This window comes from Eumetopias jubatus, unplaced genomic scaffold (genome assembly GCF_037043125.1).
Source record: "Eumetopias jubatus isolate StellerSeaLion01/CBP00866 unplaced genomic scaffold, mEumJub1_p1.0 scaffold_11, whole genome shotgun sequence".
In the NCBI taxonomy this organism is placed as follows: Eukaryota; Metazoa; Chordata; class Mammalia; order Carnivora; family Otariidae; genus Eumetopias; species Eumetopias jubatus.
In genome coordinates, this window is record NW_028274817.1 from 37703969 (window position 1) to 37727001 (window position 23033).

The following is a 23033-nucleotide window of genomic DNA, read 5'->3' on the forward strand; positions in this document are numbered from 1 at the left end:
TCCTCACGAAGCCCCTCTCTGCCTCTCTGGGCCTCCCGCCCCCCCCCACCAACCCCCCCATTCTTCCTCTCTCTCTGGCTCTCTGCTGGACACACACTCTCCCTCCCATGCCCAGGGCTCCTATAAAGAGATCAGTTTCCCATATTCAAGAAATTAGTGTATATGCATCAATGAGTATTCTGAAACTTAAGCCAAAAGGAACCTCTTATAAGGTCTTGTTTTCCTTATGGATAATGAGCCTATATAAGATGTATAAAAAAAAAATCAGAGCAAGCTTCCTCCTCCTGTTTTTGCTTGCCTCTGATGGAAACTGAAGTAAGATTTTAGGAACCTGGACCTTTGAGAACATGACACTAACAGGTGGTGATCACAGAGGATCGGTACAAAGGTCTTGAAGCTTGCTTAGAGCTTTGTCCCGTGATGGCACACACACTGCGGCTCGTGCCATGGCTGGCAAACCTCATCATACACAGATGGGCGTGAGTGTAGAAGTGTGTGAGTGCTAGTGCGTGTGTGTGCGCGCATAATTGTGTGCGTGCGCGCCTCTGTGTACATGTGACTGTAGGTGTACCTGTGTGTGTAACTCTGTTAAAAAAAAAAACTGCTTCGCATTTAATGTGCAACTTTGAAGTCGTGTACTATTCACCTGAAGTTTCTCGCCGCTCGGTTTTGATGTCTTTGAACGTGTACTTCTATGTTCAAGCAGGCTTTATAGTACATGTTGCTAAACTAACTTTTCCGAAGAGCCGAGTTGACGTCTTTTTTTTATTCCTTGCCTACCAACCAAAGGGATGGAGGGGGCTCTTTTTTTCCCTTGTGAATGGGGCCAGGGAGAGGATGTAACCGCGGTCCCAGTCACTCCTTCGGTGACTGGTGGCCGCGAGGGCAGTAGGTTTCGTCAGTTCCTTCAGACTCTTTCTCTTTTCCCAACCTAATCAAATAGTGCAGTATGGCTTTTGTTCAATATGGTAACAGTGCACTCTATAGGCAGCCTTTCTTCAAGTCTTTTATTTTCAAGTAAGTTTTTATTTTTATTTTCAAGTAAGTTTTAAGTCACAATCGTTCAGAATTGTGGAAAGCAAAGATGATTTGGGGGAAAAATGCTCTATTGCTTTATTTGTATATTAGGTTCAGGGGCTGCCAGCGACAGGGTAGAGCACAGGTGTAACACTTGCTGAATAAATGGGTGGGAAACCTGCTCTACAACAGTACAAACACAGAGTCACAGGGACGGCCTGACAAATATGCGGTCTTTCTGACACTACTTCTTAGTTTACAGACACAACTAATTTATTCAGTATTGTGCTGGAAGAATCCTTTTAGCATATGTGTACCAACATATCACTTACCTTCCAGCTACCGGTTTATGCTGCTGATAAGAAAAACTAGTGATGGAACGATTATTATTATTATTTCTTTTTTTCTTTTCTTTTCTTTCTTTCTTTCTTTTTTTTTTTTTTTTTGGTGACCTCTACATTTAATTTGGTATCAGACATAGTCACTTGGTCAGTAAAAACAAAAACGTTACAGTTCCAGTGGTTCATTACATTTGCTCTTTCTGCTTCACAGATCTGCTTTGAGTTGCTCTGGCTTTGTCTTCCTTTGTAAATACTCTTATACTCTCATTTCTTTGTAAACATCTCATTTGCAGTTTTGGGAGACAACCTTGCAACTTTGTATAGTGTTTATATATATATCTGACTTGCCTTTCCATAGAGCTACTCGCAATAAATGTGTTCACGGAAGTTACTATGTGTGGAGACTCTTTTCTTAATAGCATCATCCCCTACTCCATTATAAATATATATATTTTTTCCTGCTCTGTGGAGGCACTGACTGCCTTTTTCAGAAAAAGCCGCTAACTTAGGATTTGGGTGAAAGTCACTGTGCTTAGAAACACCAGGCTTCTCGGTGATGTTAATACATTAACTCCTGAGTCTCCAAATGTGGAGGTAGTACTTGCGTAGAGCTTAGCTGAGTTTTCATGTCGACCGTGAGGTATGAATTATATATAGAATCGACCACTCAGTGAGGGTAAGGTAATCATTTACAGTTTTCTTTCCTCTCCTTCCCTTGCCACGTACTCTCGCCCTTTAACTGACTCCCTTTTCATTCACAGTTGACCCCTGAATAGCACAGGGCTTTAGGGGCCCCGACCCCCTGCACAGTCTAAAATTCACATCTAACTTTTGACTTCCCAAAAGCTAACGACTAAGAGCCTGCTGCTGACTGGAAGCCTTACTGAGAACAGAAACAGTCCATTAGCACATACTTTGTATGTTATATGTATTACATACTGTATTCTTTAAAAAGACATTATTACGACAATGACAATCGTGAAGAAGAGAAAATACATTTATCGTCCTGTAGTGTATTTATTTTTTAAGAGAATCCATGTGTAAGTGGACCTGCACAGTTCAAATCTATGTAGTTCAAGGGTTGAATAGGCTTATTTTTAACCATCGGGAAGGCAAATATGAGTGCATAAAAAACTCACCGACGAACAGACAGAAAACGGTTTTGCATTGATGGAATATAGAAGGATGGATGGGTCAAATATCAAGAACTTATTAGTAAATTATATTGCCGGCCTTGTCAGAAACCAAAGATTGAAAGGAACACTAGAAAAATAATTGCCTCTCTCACTGGTTGCCTTACCAAATCGCCCTTGCCACACAGAAGGGCAGTGAAAGTAAAGATTTGGGGACCAATGCTCGACCAAGGTTCAATGGGTGATGGGGGAAGGACCTGTGGAATCAGATGGGGAACAGGGTAGGGAGTCGGTTCCCACATTATGTGCATAATCCACAAGCTACATTGTATATTTGCAGACAGTTGAGCTCATTGTGCAACTTGACCTTAGTTGTGGGTAAAGAATATCACAATGGGAGGGTGTAATTAGACTGCCTTTATCATTAGAAATTGTCCACAACAGAGACCATCTTTAAAAACAATTTATATATCGGGGGGCCTGAGTGGTTCAGTGGTTGAGCGTCGGACTCTTGGTTTCAACTCAGCTCATGATCTCATGGGTGTGAGATCGAGCCCCGGGACATCATCAGGCTCCGTGCTCAGCGGGGACTCGGCTTGAAGATGCTCTTCCTCTGCCCCTCCCCCCACTCACACGTGTGCATGTGTGTGTGTGTGTGCGCGCGCACATGTACGCTCTCTCAAATGAGATAAACCTAAAAACCAATTTATACAGACACATATATATATTCATTCACACATTTTAATGTCACAGATTATATATGAACTCTAGCCCTAGTCCTCACTTTAAGAGAGGCAATCTGTATTTGTCAGGACACAGTCCAAATGTATTTTCTTCGTCCCAAACAGCCCCTCAAAGACATGGGCACATCTGTGCTTACCAAGACTACACGATCTCTGTGTACTCATTTGGTGGTTCACATCTTTTTTTTTTTATTGTGTTATGTTAATCACCATACCTTACATCATTAGTTTTTGATGTAGTGTTCCATGATTCATTGTTTGCGTATAACACCCAGTGCTCCATTCAATACGTGCCCTCTTTAATACCCATCACCAGGCTAACCCATCCCCCCCTTCCCCTCTAGAACCCTGAGTTTGTTTCTCAGAGTCCATAGTCTCTCATGGTTCGTCTCCCCCTCCGATTTCCCCCCCTTCATTCTTCCTATCCTGCTATCTTCTTTTTCTTCTTCTTTTTTTTTTTAACATATAATGTATTATTTGTTTCAGGGGTACAGGTCTGCAATTCAACAGTCTTGCACAATTCACAGTGCTCACCAAAGCACATACCCTTCCCAATGTCCATCACCCAGCCACCCCATCCCTCCCACCCCCCCACCACTCCAGCAACCCTCTGTTTCCCGAGATTAAGGATTCCTCATAGGTGATTCACATCTTAATGGGACTTGAACTCCTGGAAGAGTAGTCATAGCCAGTGTGGCTGTTTCAACAGTCAGCCGAACTCATTAGCTGGAAAGATCTACAGAACTTCAGCGGCTCCACTCCCCTGGTCTCCTACATATTAACCACATGCTCACTATAGGATGTGAAGTGGTACTGTTTCTTTAAAGCATAAAATCTATTCAGAAAACTTATCAGGTAAAACATGCACTAGTACACACTAGTTAAGCACCTCCAGTGACTGTTTAGAAAAATATTACTAGGTGCTAATTGAACCCAAAAGGCATCTTGGAAATGCACCTAAATGCTTTTCTTAATGTTTTGAAAACAAAACTGCCCAAAGGCAGAACCTGGAAAATGTGAGTATGAGAATTTGTGTGGGTAAGCCAGATCAGGACCCCTAATTTATAAAATGTGCAAAAGAGAAATTATGCAAAATCAATGCACAGAACGAGGTTGAACTGTATTCTGTTTGAGAAAAACCAATTCATTTTCCCTCCAAGACATGCATGTTAATGGGTGCTGGTTTTCAGGCAGCTACCTTAAGTCCCAGTTTGCTGCTTAAGTGTACTTCAGAGATAAGAAATGCAACGGAGCTGTACAAAATGAGACAACTTTCCTCCTGTCTCTTGTGCATGATAAATGCTAAAGCAATTAGGAACCACTGTTGCATGTTACATTGGAATTTGTCAGTAACATCAGTGGTGTACTATATAAATGGAGGAAACTTATTTAGAATAAAGTCCCGAGAACCTAAGAGGAGATCACTGGTTTAATTTAATATTAAACATTTGGGTCCATAGAACTGAACTAGAAGCAATCCCCTCCTTCATTTTTTCAATCTCAGAATATCTATTACAGTGTCTTCTGTATGGCAATCATCTGAATTAGCATTTCAATAACAAAAGGAGCAAAGAAATATTGAAATGGAAAGTGGATTCTTAAATGTCTACAGAAAAATGTGAGACTTAGAGTTCATTTTGTAACTCCAAGAATCTTTTCAACATTTTTGCACTTTCTGCATCATTTTCAGGGAATTGAATACATGTAGGCCTATATTCGTGCTCATATTTTTGTTACTGTTTCTTTTAACTTTCTTAGAAGCAGTTTAGGAACCATCTGTCTGACCTTGCTTTCTTATTCTATTTTTTTTCTTCTTTATGTTAGTTACGATTCTGCTGATTCTAGGAAGGTGGTGCTTAGACAGTGCTTAGAATTATAGTTAAATATATCACATTAATTACACAGTAGATATAACCCATGTAAGATGTCGATACTGCAAAAAATCTCTTTTGCAAGACTACTATGTCTTTTTGTGGGGGTGTGACAACGATACTTGGTCAACATTGGAGTTGTCAAGGGTTCTAATCTGGTTCCTTAGCACCTTAGAAAACTATAGTTGACTCTTGGTTGGTATAGAGTTGACATTCTGGAATTGGGTTTAGAACTACAAGGGATCTTATACATGGTGTAGACCAAGCCCTACCACCCTTCCAACTATTTATCTATTCACCCACTTGTCTCCCTTGGAGAAATTATTTTAATTACCCTTCCCATCTATTAAAGTCCCGATAAGAAGTCTGGCAGGAGGATAGGATAAAATGATTGGAAATATTTCTTTCTAGTCTAGAGTTTATGACCCATGATACTCCATGGAAAATGAGAGTTTGCCACATCAGTTTTGAAAAGAGAATCTTCTCTTCTCCCTCCCTGTCCAGCTCCACCAAGAAATTCTCATTACACCAAAGGTGCTCATAATATTTCAATTTGTGGATTCAGAAACTTAAGCCAATTTTCTACTTTCCCCACTTATGATAAAGTAAAACTTTATCTTGCCAGAATTAGCGAGAAAAAATCTTATCTGAAACTCCAATTGCTAAATCACAACTGAGACAAAAGATCAGCCTCTCCTAATACAAATAGTCATATTACAAAAGGCATACTAGATGACCCTACACTGAAAGCCCTATGTACCACATAGTAAACAAAATCCTCTAGACTGATTTTGATGTGTTACTGTAATGAATTTATACTCTGAGCTGGCACCAAATCATTGTAAGTAATGAGATAGAAGACTTCGACTTCTGGCCAAGACAGACCATATTTATTCTCCCACCTGAAAAAACACAAAATAAAAATCCTTCAAAATATGAAACAAGGATTTTCAAGATACCAGACATCAACTAATAAAGATCAGTGATCCCTCAGAGGTGAGAAACAAACTTGGTAAGCCCTACAATTGCCCTGTCTTACTACTTTGAGAGCAATTTCAGACCATGGTGCAGGGGTGGGAAATCTAAGCCAACCCCTTGAATTAAAGAGATGGACTTCTAAGCACAAGGAGGTCAAGATGGCTAGAATTCATGAGATACAATCCCATAGAGGAAAGATCTTCACAGAGAACTCCAGAGGTGTGTAGAGGGTCCTCCTTGAGTATTCAGCAGAATACTGATCACACCAGGGATGGGAGGAAATTATTTGAGGCCATAGGAAGAACCACCTGAAAGGATTAGCGGTAACAGTGCTTGGTACTCACACAGGCTTAGAAGTAGGACATGTTCCTATCAACCAGAATGGAAAACCTCAAGATTTATGGGATATTGGATAGAATACTCAGAAAGGTCTTGCCTCAGTATTGGGGAAAATTAGCCCTAAACTGAGTAATGCTCCAGACTTACCTAGGGAATCTTACAAATAAGATCTGAAAGGAACAGCTTTTGAATAATTTAACTGTGTTCCAGGAAAAAAAAACCTAAAGAATATTTATAAGATAACAAAATATCCAACATTCAACAAAATATGATCACGATGTCTGGCACCAAATAAAAAAATTAGTGGGCATGCAAAAACACAAAACATAAATAGAACCCATAATGAAGAGTAAAATTAATGGGAACCTATCCAGAAATGACACAGATGATAGAACTAGTAGACATGGCCATTAAACAGTTTTTATAACATATATTAAAAAGTTTATTAGAGAAAGGGAAGATATATAAATGACACAAATGGAATTGCTAAAGATGAAAACTATAATTTTGGAGATGAAAAAATATACTAGATGGGATGAGTGGCAAATAAGATATTGTAGAAGAAAAGATTGTTCAACTTGAAGTCATAGCAATAAAATTAATTCAACATAAAACAAAGAAAAAAGAGAAGTAACAAAAATGACCAGGGCATTAGTGAACTGTGGGACAATTTCAAATATGCTAGTATACGTGACTGAAGTCCATGCAGGAGGAGGGGGAGGTGGGAGACCAGAAAAATATTTTCAGTAATAAGGGACAAATTTTTTTTCCAAATTTGATGAAAACTATAAATTCACGGGTCTAAGATGCTTAATAAAAACAAAACACAAGAAACACGAAGAATTACACCAAAACACACCGTGATCACATTATGTGCAGAGGAACAAAGATAAAGATGATAGCAGCTTTCTCATTAGAAATTACGCAAGTGAGAAGCCACCAGAGCAACATCTCTAAGGTTCTGATAGGATTTTTTAAAAAGTCTACCTATAATTCTATACCCAGTGAAAAGAGCTTTCAAAATCCATGGTGAAATAAAGACTTTTTCAGATACATAACAGCTGAAAGAATGTGGCACCAGTGGACTACTCTTTAAAGAAAGGAAGTAAAAGGCGAAAGATTTATGCGATCTGAAGAGAAACAAGAGTTTCTAATGCTTGGAAAATTAAACAAGATGGAAATAGAGATCTACACAAAAGAATGAAGTGACTGAAAATGGAACCTCTATGGGTAAATTTATAAACTATTGTTCTTATTATGTAAACGTCTTTAAAGGATGCTTGAGAACATCAGTGGGAATATAAGGACCTCTGAAATTTGTTTCCCCAATAAAACCAAGGAGTAGACTGACAAAAATTGTCAGAATCAACTTTTTTAGAACTCTGAAAGTTAACCAAAGATTTGCAGCAATCCAGGAACTGTTTACTCAAAAAAACAAAACAAAACAAAACCCACAAAAACCAGTTGAATCTTGGTAAGAACACTGACCTTTGTGGTTTTTTCACTTGCCCTATTCCCATCTCCCTATGCTCAGCTATGTGGTAGCCTGGAATACTAATAGCCCTCAATCATTGTGAAATCCAGCCACTTGGCAGCCACTGGAGTGTGCAGAAAAGGGTAGGAGCTCCTTCAAAGCCTCATTCCCAAATGACTGCCATTACTGACCAGTTTGATGGTTCCCAGGATGAACGCACTCACAAAGCTTGTCTATATTTGACCTAACACAGAGGTGTGCCAGTGCCAATGAACTTTTCCCTGGGGGCATTTGTGAAAATCAAACAGTATTAGTTGTTTAATATGGCAACTGCCTCAGACTGTAGATAACAGTTGAGATAAACAATAAGCTTACTAAAAAATCTTAAAAGGAAAATCTGGAAGATGTGATGTCCATAGGAGGCTTTGAAAGGCTCTGAAATGTTTCTGTGAACCTAGAAGAAACAGAACAGGTAGTGATGGGAGCATGCCCAGGGCTGTGCACATGCTCATGAGAGACCTGAAAAGACAAAGGTCTCACCACTGCCTAACCTGTAGGATTCTATACCAGCAGGAGGAGAAGGCTTAAAGAGGGTTGTGAACTGCCTGGCTGAGAGTTGAAGCTGTGCCCCAAGGAGCTCACAGAGCCACTTGGCAATGGCTGGGAGATTTACTGGTTCCAGGCATTTAAGGAAATTTCTGTAAAGTAATTATCTGGACACTAATCTAAGTGAAGCAGAGACTTTAGTGGCTACACATGACAAAAAAATACAAATTTTGACAGAATTAGTACAGAAACATCATTAAACAAACAAACAAGCAACGACAAATAGCTACACCAACAAAACTTTTGGGGGGCATTTGATATGCAAAGTCCTCACGTTATTATTTTAAATTTCCAATTTTCAAGAAAAAAATTTTGAGACATGTAAAAAAGCAAAAGAGTATAACCCATATACAGGAAAAGAAGTAGTCAACAGAAACAATTCCTAGAGGAAGCCTTGACTTCGGACTTAACTAGACAATCACTTTAAATCAGCAATTTCAGTTTTCCCAAAAGTAAAGGAAACGATGAGAATATGAGAATGATGCCTCACTAAATAGTGAATGTTAATACAGAGATAGAAATTATTTAAAAAGAACCAATAAGTGCGTTCACCTTGGCAGCACATATACCAAAATTGGAACGATACAGAGAAGATTAGCATGGCCCCGTGCAAGGATGACACGCAAATTCATTAAGCAGTCCATATTTTTACTGGAATTTAAATAAAAATTAGAAAAAAAAGAAGAAAAAAGTAAACAAGTACTTAAAAAATAAAAAGAAGAACCAATAAGAAATTCTGGAGTTGAAAAGTACAAAAACTGAAATGAAAAATTCACTAGTGGGGCTCAACAATACATGTGAACTGGCAGAAGAAAGAAGCAGCACACTTGAAGATTGGTCAAATGAGATTATCCAGTCTGAGGAATAGAAAGAAAAAAGAGTAAAGAAAAAGGAACAGAACGATCTGAGAACTATGGAGCACCATCAAGTGAACCAATATCCATAATAACAGGAGTCCCAGAGGGAGAAGCGAGAGACAAAAGGGCAGAAAGAATATTTGAAGAAATGGTAACCAAAAGCTACCAAAATTTGATGAAATACATTAATCTGCACATCCAAAGAGTTCAATGCACTCCAAATAGAAAGAGCTCAAAGAAAATCTCACCAAGATTACATTAGAATCAAATTGTCAAAAGTCAGACAATGATAGCATCTTCAAAGCAGCAAGGCAGAAGCAATTCATCATGTACAAGGGATCCTTCATAATATTACTAGGCAATTTCTCATCAGAAACCAAGGAGGCTAGAATTATTGGGACAATATATTCAAAGTTCTAAGAGAAAAAAAAACTATCAACAAAGTATCCTATTGTCATAGAGCTATCCTTCAAAAATGAATGAGAAAGTAAGACATCACCAGATCAACAATAACTGAGAAAATTCACCATATGGAAATAGAAGAAATATATATATAAAATATTTTATATAATATATATATATATATTGGGGCGCCTGGGTGGCTCAGTAGATTAAGCGTCTGCCTTCAGCTCAGGTCATGATCCCAGGGTCCTGGTCGAGCCCCACGTTGGGCTCCCTGCTCGGTGGAGAGCCTGCTTCTCCCTCTCTCTCTGCCTGCCGCTCTGCCTACTCGTGCTATCTCTGTTAAATAAATAAATAAAAATCTAAAATATATATATATTTATATTTATACATAAATATAAATAAGAAATACTAAAAGGTATACTTTCAGCTGAAATGAAAGGGCACTAGACTGTAACTCAAATCCACATGAAAAAATAAATAATACTAGTACAGGTAACTGAATAGGTAAATACCAAAAAGAGGGGATGCTTAGGTGGCTCAGTCCATGTTAAGCGTCTGCTTTTTGCTCAAGTCATGATCCCAGGGTCCTGGGATCAAGTCCAGCATCAGGCTTCTTGTTCAGCAGGGAGCCTGCTTCTCCCTCTGCCTGCCGCTCCCCCTGCTGGTGCTTTCTTTCTCTCTCTGTCTCTCATTCTGATAAATAAATAAATTTAAAAATCTATAAAAAAAGAGTATATATGTATATTTTTTGTAACTCTTTTTTCTCCTAATTTAAAGGACAGTTGCATAAAGCAATAATTATAAATCTGTGTTGATGAGCATGCAAAGTATAAAGATGTAATATGTATTATAATAAAAGCACAAAGAGGGACAGATAATGAAGTTATATGGAAGCAAACTTTTTGTATACTCTTGAAATTGAGTTGCCATTTATCTGAACTGGATTGTTATCATTTAAGATGTGAATTGTAATCCACACGGCAAACAAGAAGAAAATAATTCCAAATAAATGGAATTTAAAAAATGACAAGGGAATGAAAATGCTTTTTAACACAAAAGAAGGAAGTTACGGAGAAATGTAGGAACAAAAAAGACATAGGATGTAAAAAACAAGGAGCAACATAGCAGTCACAAGTCCTACATTATCAGTAATTACATTAAATGTGAATGGAATTAAGGGGCACCTGGGTGGCTCAGTTGGTTAAGAATCCAACTCTCGATTTTGGTTCAGGTCATGATCTCAGGGCCATGAGATCCAGCCCCACATCAGGTTCCATGCTGGTCATGGAGCCTGCTTGGGATTCTCTTTCTCCTTCTCTCTCTGCCCCTTCCCCCACTCTCTCCCTCTCAAAAAAAATGTGAATAGATTAAACAATACAACCAAAAGGAAGAGATTGGCAGAATGGATATAAAAATCATGGTCTATCTTTGTGTTTTCCACAAGAGACACACTTTAAATTCAAAGACACAAATAGATTGAAAGTCAAGGGATAGAAAAAAATATACCATGTAATGAGTAACAAAAAGAGAGATGCACTGGCTATACTAATAACAAACAAAATAAACTTTTAAGACAAAAGTTGTTACTAGAGACAAAGACATTTTATAAGAATAGAAAGACATTGTATAAGAGTATATGGATATATATATATACATATATATATGTATATATATATATATATATCACAACAGAGTCCCAAAATACATGAAGCAAAATCTGACAGAATTGATGAATAGACAATCTAACAATAATATTTGGATACTTGAATACCCTAATTTCAATAATGGATAGAACAACTGGGCATAAGAGCACCAAGAAAATAGAAGACTTGAACAACACTATAAATCAACTATATCTAATAAACTTCTATAGAACACTCCACCCAACACAGAATACACATTGCTCTAAAGAGCACATGGAACATTATCCAGGATAGACCATATGTTAACTCATAAAAAAGTCTTGATAAGTTTTAAAGGACTGAAGTCATACGAAGTCTGTTCTCTGACATCAGAATGAAATTAGCAGCAGGAAACTTGGGAAATTCACAAATACATAGAATTAAATACATCCTTAAATACCTAATGGTTAAGTGAGAACATAACAAAGTAAATTAGAAAATACTTGAAGATGAATGAAAACGAAACCAGAACACTCCAAAACCTATGGAGCATGACTAAAGTGGTGTTTAGAGAACAATTTGTTGCTGTATATGCCTATATTTAAAAAAAAAAAAACAAAAGATCAAAAATCAATACCTAACCTACTACCTTAAAAGGTTACACAAAGGGGTGCCTGGCTGGCTCAGTGGGCAGAGCATGTGACTCTTGGTCTCCCGGTCATGAGTTCTCGCCCCACGATGGGTGTAGAGATTACTTAAAAAAAAAGTCTACACAAAGAACAAACTGAACCAAAAGCAAGCAGAAGGAAAGAAATAATAAAGATTAGAGTGGAAACCAATGAAGTTGAGAGTAGAAAAACAATAGAAAAAAATCAACAAAATCAAAAGTTCTTTGAAAAAAATTAACAAAATGCAAACTTATAGCTAGACAGACCAAGACAAAAAAAGAGAACGAAGTCTCAAATTATTAAGATCAGGTATAAGAGAAGGAACATTACTACTGACGTTGCAGAAATAAAAATAATTATAAAAGAATACTACAACTATATAAAGAATAAAAATAACTGACATTACAGACTAAAAATAACTATAAAATAATAAACAACTGTATGTAGACAAATTAGACACACTAGATGGAATAGACAGATCTCCAGAAGAACACAAACTACCAAAACTGACAAGAAGAAATGGAAAAACTGAAGAGATATAACAAATACAGAGATTAAATAGTTAAAATTTCCCCACAAATAACAGCCTAGGACCAGATAACTGATGAATTTTAGCAAGTGTTTAAAGAACTAACACCAATCATTCACAAAATTTTCCAAAAAATGGAAGAGGAGGCAAAACGTCCCAATTCACTCAATGAGGCCAATACTTCATGGATACCAAAATCTTGTTACCAAAACCAGAGAAAGGCATCACAAGAAAAGAAAACTGCTTATTAATATAGATGCAAAAATCTTTAAAAAAAACAACAAACCACTAGAAAATCCAATTAAGCAACATATAAAAAGCACAGGAGCAGATATCTTCACTGGTGAATTCTACCAAACATTTAAAGAAGAATGAACACCAATCCTGCTCAAACTCTTCCAAACAATTGAAGAGGAAGGGACACATTCCAAGTCATTCTATGAGGCCAGTGATATGCAGATAATAAAGCTGGACAAAGACACTACAAGAAAACTCCAGATCCATATCTTTTATGAATACTGATGCAAAAATTCCTCACATTCAAAAACACACTAAAAGGATTATACACCACAATGAAGTGGGATTTATATCAGAATATGAGGTTCATTCAACATATTAAAGTCAATCAGTGTAATACACCTAATTTATAGAATGAAGAAAAAATACCCACGAGATTGTCTTGATACATAAGAAGACTCTGACAATACCCAACAACCCTCCATGATAAAAACACTCAACAACTAGGGGTAGAAGGAAAATTCCTCAATCTGGTAAAGGGCATTTATGAAAAAAACCACAGCTAACATCATACTTATGGGTGAAAGCCTGAAACCTTCCCCCTTGGATTAGAAACAAGAAAAAGATGTCCACTCTCATCATTTCTATTAAATATTTAGCTAGGGTTTCTGTCCTGATCAATTGGGCAAATAAAGTAAATAAAAGGCATAAAGATTGGAAAGAAAGAAATAAAACTATTTCTTTTTGCAGATTACATGACTTTATGTATAGAAAATCCTAAAAAATCCACTAAAAATTATTAGAGCTAACAAATCCATTCAGTATAATTATAAGATATAAGATCAACATCCAAAAAATTATATTTGCATACATTAGCAATGAACAATTTGAAACGAGAATTAAGGTAACTATTCCATTTACAGTAGCATTAGAAAGAATAGAATACTTAGGAATAAATTAAACAAAAGAAGTACAGGACTTGTACACTGAAAACTATAATACATCATTGAAAAAAATTAAAGAGACCTATATAAATGGAAAGACATCCAGTGTTTATGGTTTGGAAGGCTTAATATTGTTAAAATACAATATTCCCCAAGTGATGCACAGATTCAATGCAATCTATCAAAGTCCCAGCTGACTTCTTTGGGTTTTTTTTGTTGTTGTTTTTGAAGTACGTGACAAGCTGATCCTAAAATTCATATGTAATCACAAGGGACCCTGAATAGCCAATCCTGAAAAAGAAAAAGAACAAAGTTGGGGCACCTGGGTGGCTCAGTCGGTTAAGCGTCTGCCTTCGGCTTAGGTCACGATCCCAGAGTCCTGGGATCGAGTCCCGCATTGGGCTCCCTGCTCTGCAGGAAGCCCGCTTCTCCCTTTCCCACTCCCCTTGCTTGTGTTCCCTCTCTCTCTGTGTCTCACTCTGTCAAACACAGAAATCTTAAAAAAAAAAAAGAACAAAGCTGAGAGACTCACTCTTGATGATTTCAAAACTTACTAAAAAGTTGCAGTAATCAAGACTGTGTGGTACTGTCATAAAGACAGACATATAGATCAGTGGAATGGAATTGAGAGTCCAGAAATAAGCCCATACATCTATGGTCAATTGAATTTTCAAAGGATGCCAAGACATCAATGGGGGAAAAGAATAGTCTTTGCAACAAATGGTTCTGGAGCAACTGGATAGCTACATGCAAAAGAACGAAGTTGGACCCTTACCTCACACCATGTATAAAAATTAATTTGAGTGAATTAAAAAATTAAATGTAAGAGCTACAACTATAAAGCTTTTAGAAGAAAACAGGGGCAAATCTTCATGACCTCGGTGTAGGCAATGGTTTCTTAGATATGACAACAACAGCAAGAACAACGAAAGGATAAATAGATAAATGGAATTCCACCAAAATTAAAATCTTTTGTACGTAAAAGGGTACCATCAAGGAATTAAGACAACCCTCAAAATAGGAGAACATATTTGGAAATCATACATCTGATAAGGGACTAATATTCAGAATATATAAAGTACACTTACAGTTCAACAATAAAGCAGAAAATAACCCAATTTAAAAATTGGCAAAATATCTGAATAGACATGTCTCTAAAGAAGATATAAGAGTGGCCAGCAAGCACACAAGAAGATATTCAGCATCATTAATCATTAGGGAAATTAAAATCAAAACCACAATGAGACCACTTCACACACATCGGGTGGTTATAATTTAAAAATGGAAAAATAAGTTTCAGAAGGGATGTGGAAAAATTAGAACGTCTGTACATTGCTGGTGGGAATGTAAATGGTGCATCTGCTATTGGAAAATAGTCTGACAAATTCTTCAAGAAATTAAACATAGACTTACTATATGACCAAGCAAACCTACGCCTTGGTATATACTCAAAAGAATTGAAAACGAGGATTCAAACAAATACTTGTACAGGAATGTTCATAACAGCATGATTCACAATCACCAAAAGATGGAAACAACCCAAATGTCAATGGATTAATAGATAAACAAAACATGGTATATCCATGAAATAAATTATTATTAAACATAAAAAGGACTGAAGTATTCATATGTGGTATATAATGTAGTTGAATCTTGAAAACACAATGCTAAATGAAAGAAACCAGACAAAAAAGGCCATACATATTCTATGATTCCATTTACATGAACATCCCGAATAAGTAAATCCACTGAGACAGAAAGTAGATTAGTGGCTGCCAGGGGCTTTGGGGAGTAGGAAGTAACTGCTCAATGGGTATGAGGCTTTCTTTTGGGGATGATGAAAATGTTTTGGAACCAGATAGATGCGGTGGTTGCATATATTGTGAATGTACTAGATGCCACTTGAATTGTTTGCTTTAAAATTAGTAGTTTTATGTTACGTGAATTTCACCTCAACTAAAAAAAATAAAGGAATGAAGTATTGACGCATGCTACAACATGAATGAGCCTTGAAAACATTAGGGTAAGTGAAAAAATAGGCCCAAATATGATTCCATTTATATGAAATGTCCAGAGTAGGTAAATCTATTGTATTTTATTTTCATTGAAGTGTAGTTGACATGCAACATTACATTAGTTTCAGGTGTACAACATAGTGATTCAACAAGTCTATATGTCATGCTATGCTCACCACAAGTATGGCTACTGTCTATCACCACACAAAGCTATTATAATACCATTGACTATATTCCTATGTTGTACCTTTTATTCCCATGATTTATTCATTCCATAACTGGAAGACTGTACCTCCCACTCCTTTTCCCCCATTTTCCCTAAACCCCCCACCCCCTCCCCTCTGGCAACCATCAGTTTGTTCAGAGTACGCAAATCTCTAGAGGCCAAAAGGAGATTTGTGGTTGCCTTGGGGTAGAGAAGGAGGGAGAAATGGAGTAGAGAAGGGGGGAGAATAGGGAGTGACTGCTAATGGGTATGGAATATTCTGGAATTAGTGATGATTGCCCAGCTTTGTCAATATACTAAAAACCATTTAGTTACATACTTAAAGATAGTGAATTTCATGGTATGTAAGTTATATCAAATAAAAAGGAGAATGAACTGTTTAAACAAAAATAAGGATGTAGTATGGGGTTTATAACATTAAAGCTACAGTGTATGAAAATAACAGCACAAAGCTCAGGAGGGGAGAATTGAAAGTATACTATTTTAACATTCTTAAAGCATAAGTGAGGTGGTATTATATAACTTCAATGTAGATTGTGATAAATTAAACCCTAAAGCAGTCACTAAATTAATCAAACAGAATGTTATAGTTAATATACCACAAAGAAGATAAAATGAAATCAGAAAAAACACTCCGTGAATCCAAAACAAGGCATTAAAAAGTGAACAAAATACAAATGAAACAAATAGAAGACAAATAGCAAGATGATAGATTTAAACCTAACCATTTCAATAACCACATTAAATCTGGTCTACTAAAGGACAGATTGGTCGATGTATAAAAAAGCAAGATCCAACTATCTGTTTGCTGCCTAAAAGAAATGTACTTCAAATATACAGAGAGAAAAAAGATGAAAAGTAAAGTGATCGGAAAAAAATATACCATGCTAACACAAAGAAACCTGGATGGCTATATTGCTATCAATGTAGATTTCAGAGCAAAGAGTATTAACATTTTCTTCACCATATTACCATTATCATAACGATAAAGGGATCATTTCATCAACAGGACATAACAATCATAAATATTTATGCACCTAGTAACAGATCTTCGAAATAGATGAAGCAAAACTGATAGTTGCAAGGAAAAAAGCTGTATAGCACATTGTCTTGTGCCCATGGCTGCTTCTGCTAGGTCGGAGAGGTCAGAAAAAACATACTGGTTTCTCAGACCAGGAGAAGGATGTGTTTCTGAGAACGGCTTTAGGCTCTTATCTCTTTGCACTCCGTGGAGAGGGGGGCAGCTTTCTGTACTGCTGCTGGCCTTAAGATGGGCAACAGTTGCACATCTGAAAGTACACAGTCAACTTTAAGAACATATTCAAACCTAGTAATCTCAAAGTCTGGCTTGCTGCTATACTGATTACTATAAACTAAGTAGGGCCCTATTTTAGCCTAGATGTTTTCCAACTTGTCTTTAACCTTTCCTGCCTCTCTAATCTGATAAATAACCACATACTGCTTGGCCCACTTGGCTTGATGTTTGTTCATCTGATTCGCAGTCTAAATTTCCGCTGAAGGGAGTCAAATAAGGAAAGCTACTGCATGTGAAACATGACCAATGGAGGTTATAGTTAGTGAACTCAAGTTGCTTCTCTGTGTGTTTAGTGTATATTAAAGTAAATGAAAAATGACAAACTTTCCTGTTGGAACTAAAGAAATTTTCCTCTCCGAGGAGTACGTTCTGCATTGTCTATAACAGAGGATAGATGGTATCTGCATAGTCTTAGGTTTACATAACAATCAAGACACACTGGTTCCTACTTGAATAGTAGTAGCGCTGGAGAGTTTGCCGACTAGGGCATTCAAATTCCAGGAGCTTGTCTGGATTCAAGAGTCCTGAAGAAGCTCAAGTGAGGTGGGCACCAGGCCAGACTCACAAGGTTTTCTTTAGCTGCAGAGGCTTAGACCAGACAGACAAGAGTATCGTGAAGTACAGTGAATTCACTGTAAGTCCCTTGTGCCCAAGGGCTAATTTTAAGGGACCTCAGTTGCTGTGAAAAACACTCATCCATAACTGGGAACTGAGGTTCCCAAAACATGCAGCTTATAACTTCTCATGCGACAGAAACCTCTGTAGTGCCAAGAGTCTCCACCACACAGATTTCTGATTTTTTTGACACAGGTATTTTCATGACTAGAAGGTGATGATTAGGTTTTGAGTGAAAAAGAACTTAGTAACCTGTTCGGTGACCTCAGGATAGTCACGTAACCTTTGTAAGGCTTGGCTTCTGCATCTGTAAATGGAAACTACTCCTTGCACTGTTTGAATACATCAGGGTTGCTGAGGCTCAGATGAAATGATGTGTGATGAATGACATTTTAATGAGAACTATATAAATGTGAGGTGTTACTTTTGCTGCTACTGAGGCATCAGGAGGAGTCTTCCTTAGAGCCCAAGCAAGGGTCAAATTATTGTGTCAGAGAATGACAAAGATCTGACATCTGGTTTACTGTTGTGGCTTGTGATAAACTGGCAATAGCAAGCACTTTACTGGCCCTGAGGAAATCAACCAGAAAACACTTTTACTTCAAAAGAAAGTATCGCCTTTAAAAAGTCACCTCTTGGTAGGCTCCATCTGGCCCTGGTTGAAAGTAGTGAGGAATCTCAGACTGCCTTTGGCTTTAGAGCTGGTCCCATCTTCTGTAATCTCCAGTCTAAGCGTTCACTCTCGCACCCTTGATGAACAGAAGGGAAGCAGATCTGAAGTACTTCTGTAGGCTCACCTTTCACAGAGGCTCTTGAGGCTAGGAAACCACTTATTTTAGGTGGTTTAAATTGTTTATTTCTTGGCCTAGTAACACTTTGGAGCATTTTTATTGACTGCAGGCATGTACAACTGGCTTGGCAAATTTCTCTGGTGGAAGTAACACTACCAGGAATTTTCTTTCTGGGGCTTTCAAAGATCAGTTAACAATGCTTAGGACCTCGTCTGCCAATGGGGCAACTGAGATTCTTCATTTGGAGTAGGATGGAGCAAGGCGAATGACCACCTAGGGGGAAGTCAAAATGTATGTTTTTTAGAGATTCAGTGGGGCAATATTTGGGAAAAAAACCTAAATAATTTAGGGCCATAATGAACATATTTTGCCTCATTTCACCCTAACAACCTTGGAATGCAGCCTTCAATAAAGCTTGGTAAGCTCGGTCTTAGGTTAAGTAATGTTAATTCACATTTCTGCTGGTCTATCCCTCAGTTCAAAGTGGAGGATGCTACTCATGCTTGCCATTTTATCAATCCACCCTCATTTTCCCACGTATAGAATGAAGCACCTCCAGCAGGTTTTGGAAACTAGAAGCTGTTGTAGGCTGCTGCCAACTTGTCATCATAAATCTAGACCCAAAGAGATGAGAAGATACTGGTTCCCGGAACCAGAATGGGAAATAATTTAAAAGAACAGATCATCTTGAGAGGAGCAGGGACATTCAGTTGAGGAGCACAAGCCAACCTGAGGTCACTACATGTGCCCCACGAAAATAAAATACCCTGACATCAGTCTCGTCCTTTGCTCTTCTCTCCTGCTGGGGGCATTCCATTGGTCGAACTCAACCAGAAGCCAGAGGGCACAGGAACCCTCTGGGGGCAGAAAGTAGGGCAAAGAAGGCCATGTGAATCTGGAAGAGGAAAACAAAAGAGAAAATGCTCTAATGTCAACAATTTGTCATCCTGTTAGGTCATGCTTTGGGCATGCTATCCACTCATAGAGAACCCGAGAGTCAAGGTTACATATGTGTGATCTTAGCCTGTCCACGTGTTAGGGAACAGCTTCGTGAGCCAGCTTCCTCTGGATAGCTACTGCTGGCAAAAAGCCTCCTGATCTCTTCTAGTCTGACCTAGAATTAGTAAGATTTGGTAGTCAAGATGGAAAAGCATACCTCTTCTTAGGAGTATGTATTATAATGACTATATATCTTTCAGGTTGAATTGATTGTGGATTCTTATCTGTCATGGTACTCTACAGCTAATAAATATCTAGTGAACATTTGTTGTTGAACTTGGAAGACAGGCCTATCTGGATTTATTCCTTTAGTGTCCCAACTTATGAGTACCTCCACCATAGAAACCTTCCAAACAACCTAACTATACTCTAGAAACCACTGCTTTAAAATAAATGATGTATGATTTATAAATATTATTCAATTGATTTTGGAGCTGCCTAGGGATGAGGGTGTTTGTATAGTGCAGCATGAGAACAGAGCTTCTCTGCTAAAGAAGCCAACTGAAGTGTTGGCCAAACAAAAGTGATTGCACTTTGCTTCTGTGTTGAGAGGCATGGGAAGTACTACAAGAGCCAGTTCCTAATCAGGCTCTTAAGAAAATCTTTCATAGCAAAGCTGTCCCTTCTTTTGGATGCAGACATTGGGAAACTGGGACACCTCTTAAAACACTTGCTGTTGATCTTTATGAGGAAGAAAGAATACATGAAGCTTAAAACAAGAATCCGGAGGCAGAGCTTCAGACAACTTCACCACCACCATCAACAATGAGCTCAACAAATCATTACACATGCTTATTTATTTTTATAGGCAATAGTGCCCTCTTGTGATTAACATATGAATAAACCTTCTGATGGCTTGGTATAACCAGTGAGTTTTCAATTAACCATGCCAATTGAGGCAAAGAACCTCACGGACACCACAACAAAAAAAGGGTTCTTCGAATTTGGACAAGTGAGAAAATACACGATACAATCACAGACTGTCCAACAGAACCTCTTTGGAAGCTTGGAAGTGATGATTGTAACACCAAAAATATGTGTATCACTTGGTTTGTAGATGTACAAGAATTCAGGACTTGTATCTGGTTAAGGAAGATACAACTACTTGTATCTGGTTAAGGAAGAACAGCTCATCCATTGCCTGCTTACATGGGAAAACCATTAGGCATGTATGACTACAAAACTCGCTACAGGTAACTACTAGAGCAGTTACATCAGAATAATCGTTGACTATTCAGTGGCAAGGGAGGGTCAGCAACATTAAGGTCCTGGAATGGATTGAATTCATGTACTTTAAACAACAAAGCAGGACTGGGGATAGCTGGGGGGTTAAGAAACACATAGACTACCTACACATTCAACTATTAAAATGTTAGGTTCTTGGAACACTACATCAAAAACTAATGATGTAATATATGGTGATTAACATAACAATAAAAAAATTAAAAAAAAATGTTAGGTTCTTTCTGAGGCAAGGTTTTCAACCAGATAAAAATGAGAGGGAGAGCAACAAATAGCAAATTCTCTGAAATTAGTGCTTGTAACTGTAACCTCAGGAACAACCTTTAAGGGTATTCCTCATGCAGAAAAATCTATGTGATGCAATATGGTGTTTTCATTTACAATTACCCATTAGTGTTTTCAGTCACATGGCTATATGGAAAAGTAAAGTTAGAATTTGCACATGCCTAGCCTTGAAATCAACAGTATTATTAAGTACTTATCATTGTTTAGAATCTAACTTCTATAACTACAGACTCTAAGCTTTAGCTTTTACATGGGTTTGTATAAGGGTCTAAAATTCTCAAAATTATTTTGGTTGTTTCATATTTTAACTGAAATACAAATTTTATTGTAGAGTCTTTTAATGCCTCTTACTTTTAGCAAGTTCTCAACTAGAGAGCTACATGTGTTCATTCTTAATCATCAGGAATATTAACTCACTAATCTGCTTTTAAACATTATTAATGAATTCTTCCCTAAATAGAAAGTAGTTCTGCTTCCTTTCTCAGCCACCAATACAATATTGTTAACACATTTATTATTGCAAAAGTACTTTCCAATGGGTTGTTCTGTATATTAGAAAACGTTTACACTACTCTATGTCTTCTATCAGCTATGAGTGATCAGTCTGCAGAAACCTCTTTGGAACTGCTCTAAATGATTCTCTGAGAAGGGACTATTTGCTGATGTGCAGATGTGTAGTCTATCTGTAAATGAGCAGATTTTACACATAGTCTGAAGAGATACACAACAATCCATTCTTACAACATAGGATATCTTTAATTAAATTGATAATGGTGAGTTAAAAAACATGAAGTGAAAAGAGGACAACTAGGGAAATAAGGTATTCTAGGACTATTTATAATAAAATGTTTAAAATAAAAAAAGAGGATGAAACATCAATTGGCTTTGTAACTGAAGAGAGAAGACTAACCAAGTATTGTCTTCCCAGTTCTTGTACAAGCAGAGACCACAGGAGAATAATTCTTACAGAAGAAGCACAGGGAACAAATTATCTTTTTTTTTGCGTATTTTTGTTTCTCAAAATTATATGGGAGGACTTTGCCTAGTTAGGGATGAGCAAAAACAAGATGTAAGAAACATTAAAAAGGGGGCATCTGGTATTGAGGATCTTGAAGAATATAGCAAAAGAGAAATTGTTCTATTAGATATTATAATTTGGTATGTAACATGACCATTTAAAATTCTGATTAAAGTGACTAAAATGACCTATTTTTTTAAAAAAGTCAAATAAGAACTTAGGGGACAGAACTCAAAATAAATTTACTCTCAGTAATAACTTGATGCAAGAATATGAATTCTTTCACTTTGATAAACATGGATACAAAATTTTGTTGTCTGTATTCTAGGTTTGCCTAGGTTGTCTTTAAAGAGTGATACATGTCAGGTCACACCTAAATGAGTCAACACTTTGAACTAAAAGGCTGTTTACACAATATACACATTCTTTACTTACAGAGCAAAATAAGCTTAACACTTTTATATTAAAAACCTGGGATACAGTAGGATTAGTAGCACCATGAAAAATAATTCTTCCCCCAAACTGCAGTCTTTTATTTTACTCAGTGTGATTCTTCTCTTAACTGAATTTTTAACGTGCTGTTTTAAGTTACTGGGCAAAATATATAATCTTCATCTTATAATCCTTGGGGAAAGTCATTCTGGACCCAAAAAGTAAATTCATTTCCTTATTTCATTCATAGAAAACTAATAGAGAACTCGCTCTGGCATATTGTTGAGGTACATCTGAATCTCCATGGTTACTAGTCGGCATGTCCTCTTGG

The 23033-nt window shown here is 37.2% G+C and overlaps 1 non-coding gene across 1 annotated transcript; it reads left to right on the plus strand.

Moving 5' to 3' along the window:
* The first annotated feature begins 9046 nt into the window (after positions 1-9046).
* On the plus strand, positions 9047-9152 carry LOC114198376 (U6 spliceosomal RNA). Its single transcript, XR_003607091.2, has one exon. It is a non-coding gene; the product is annotated as a U6 spliceosomal RNA (small nuclear RNA).
* Positions 9153-23033: the final 13881 nt, after the last annotated feature.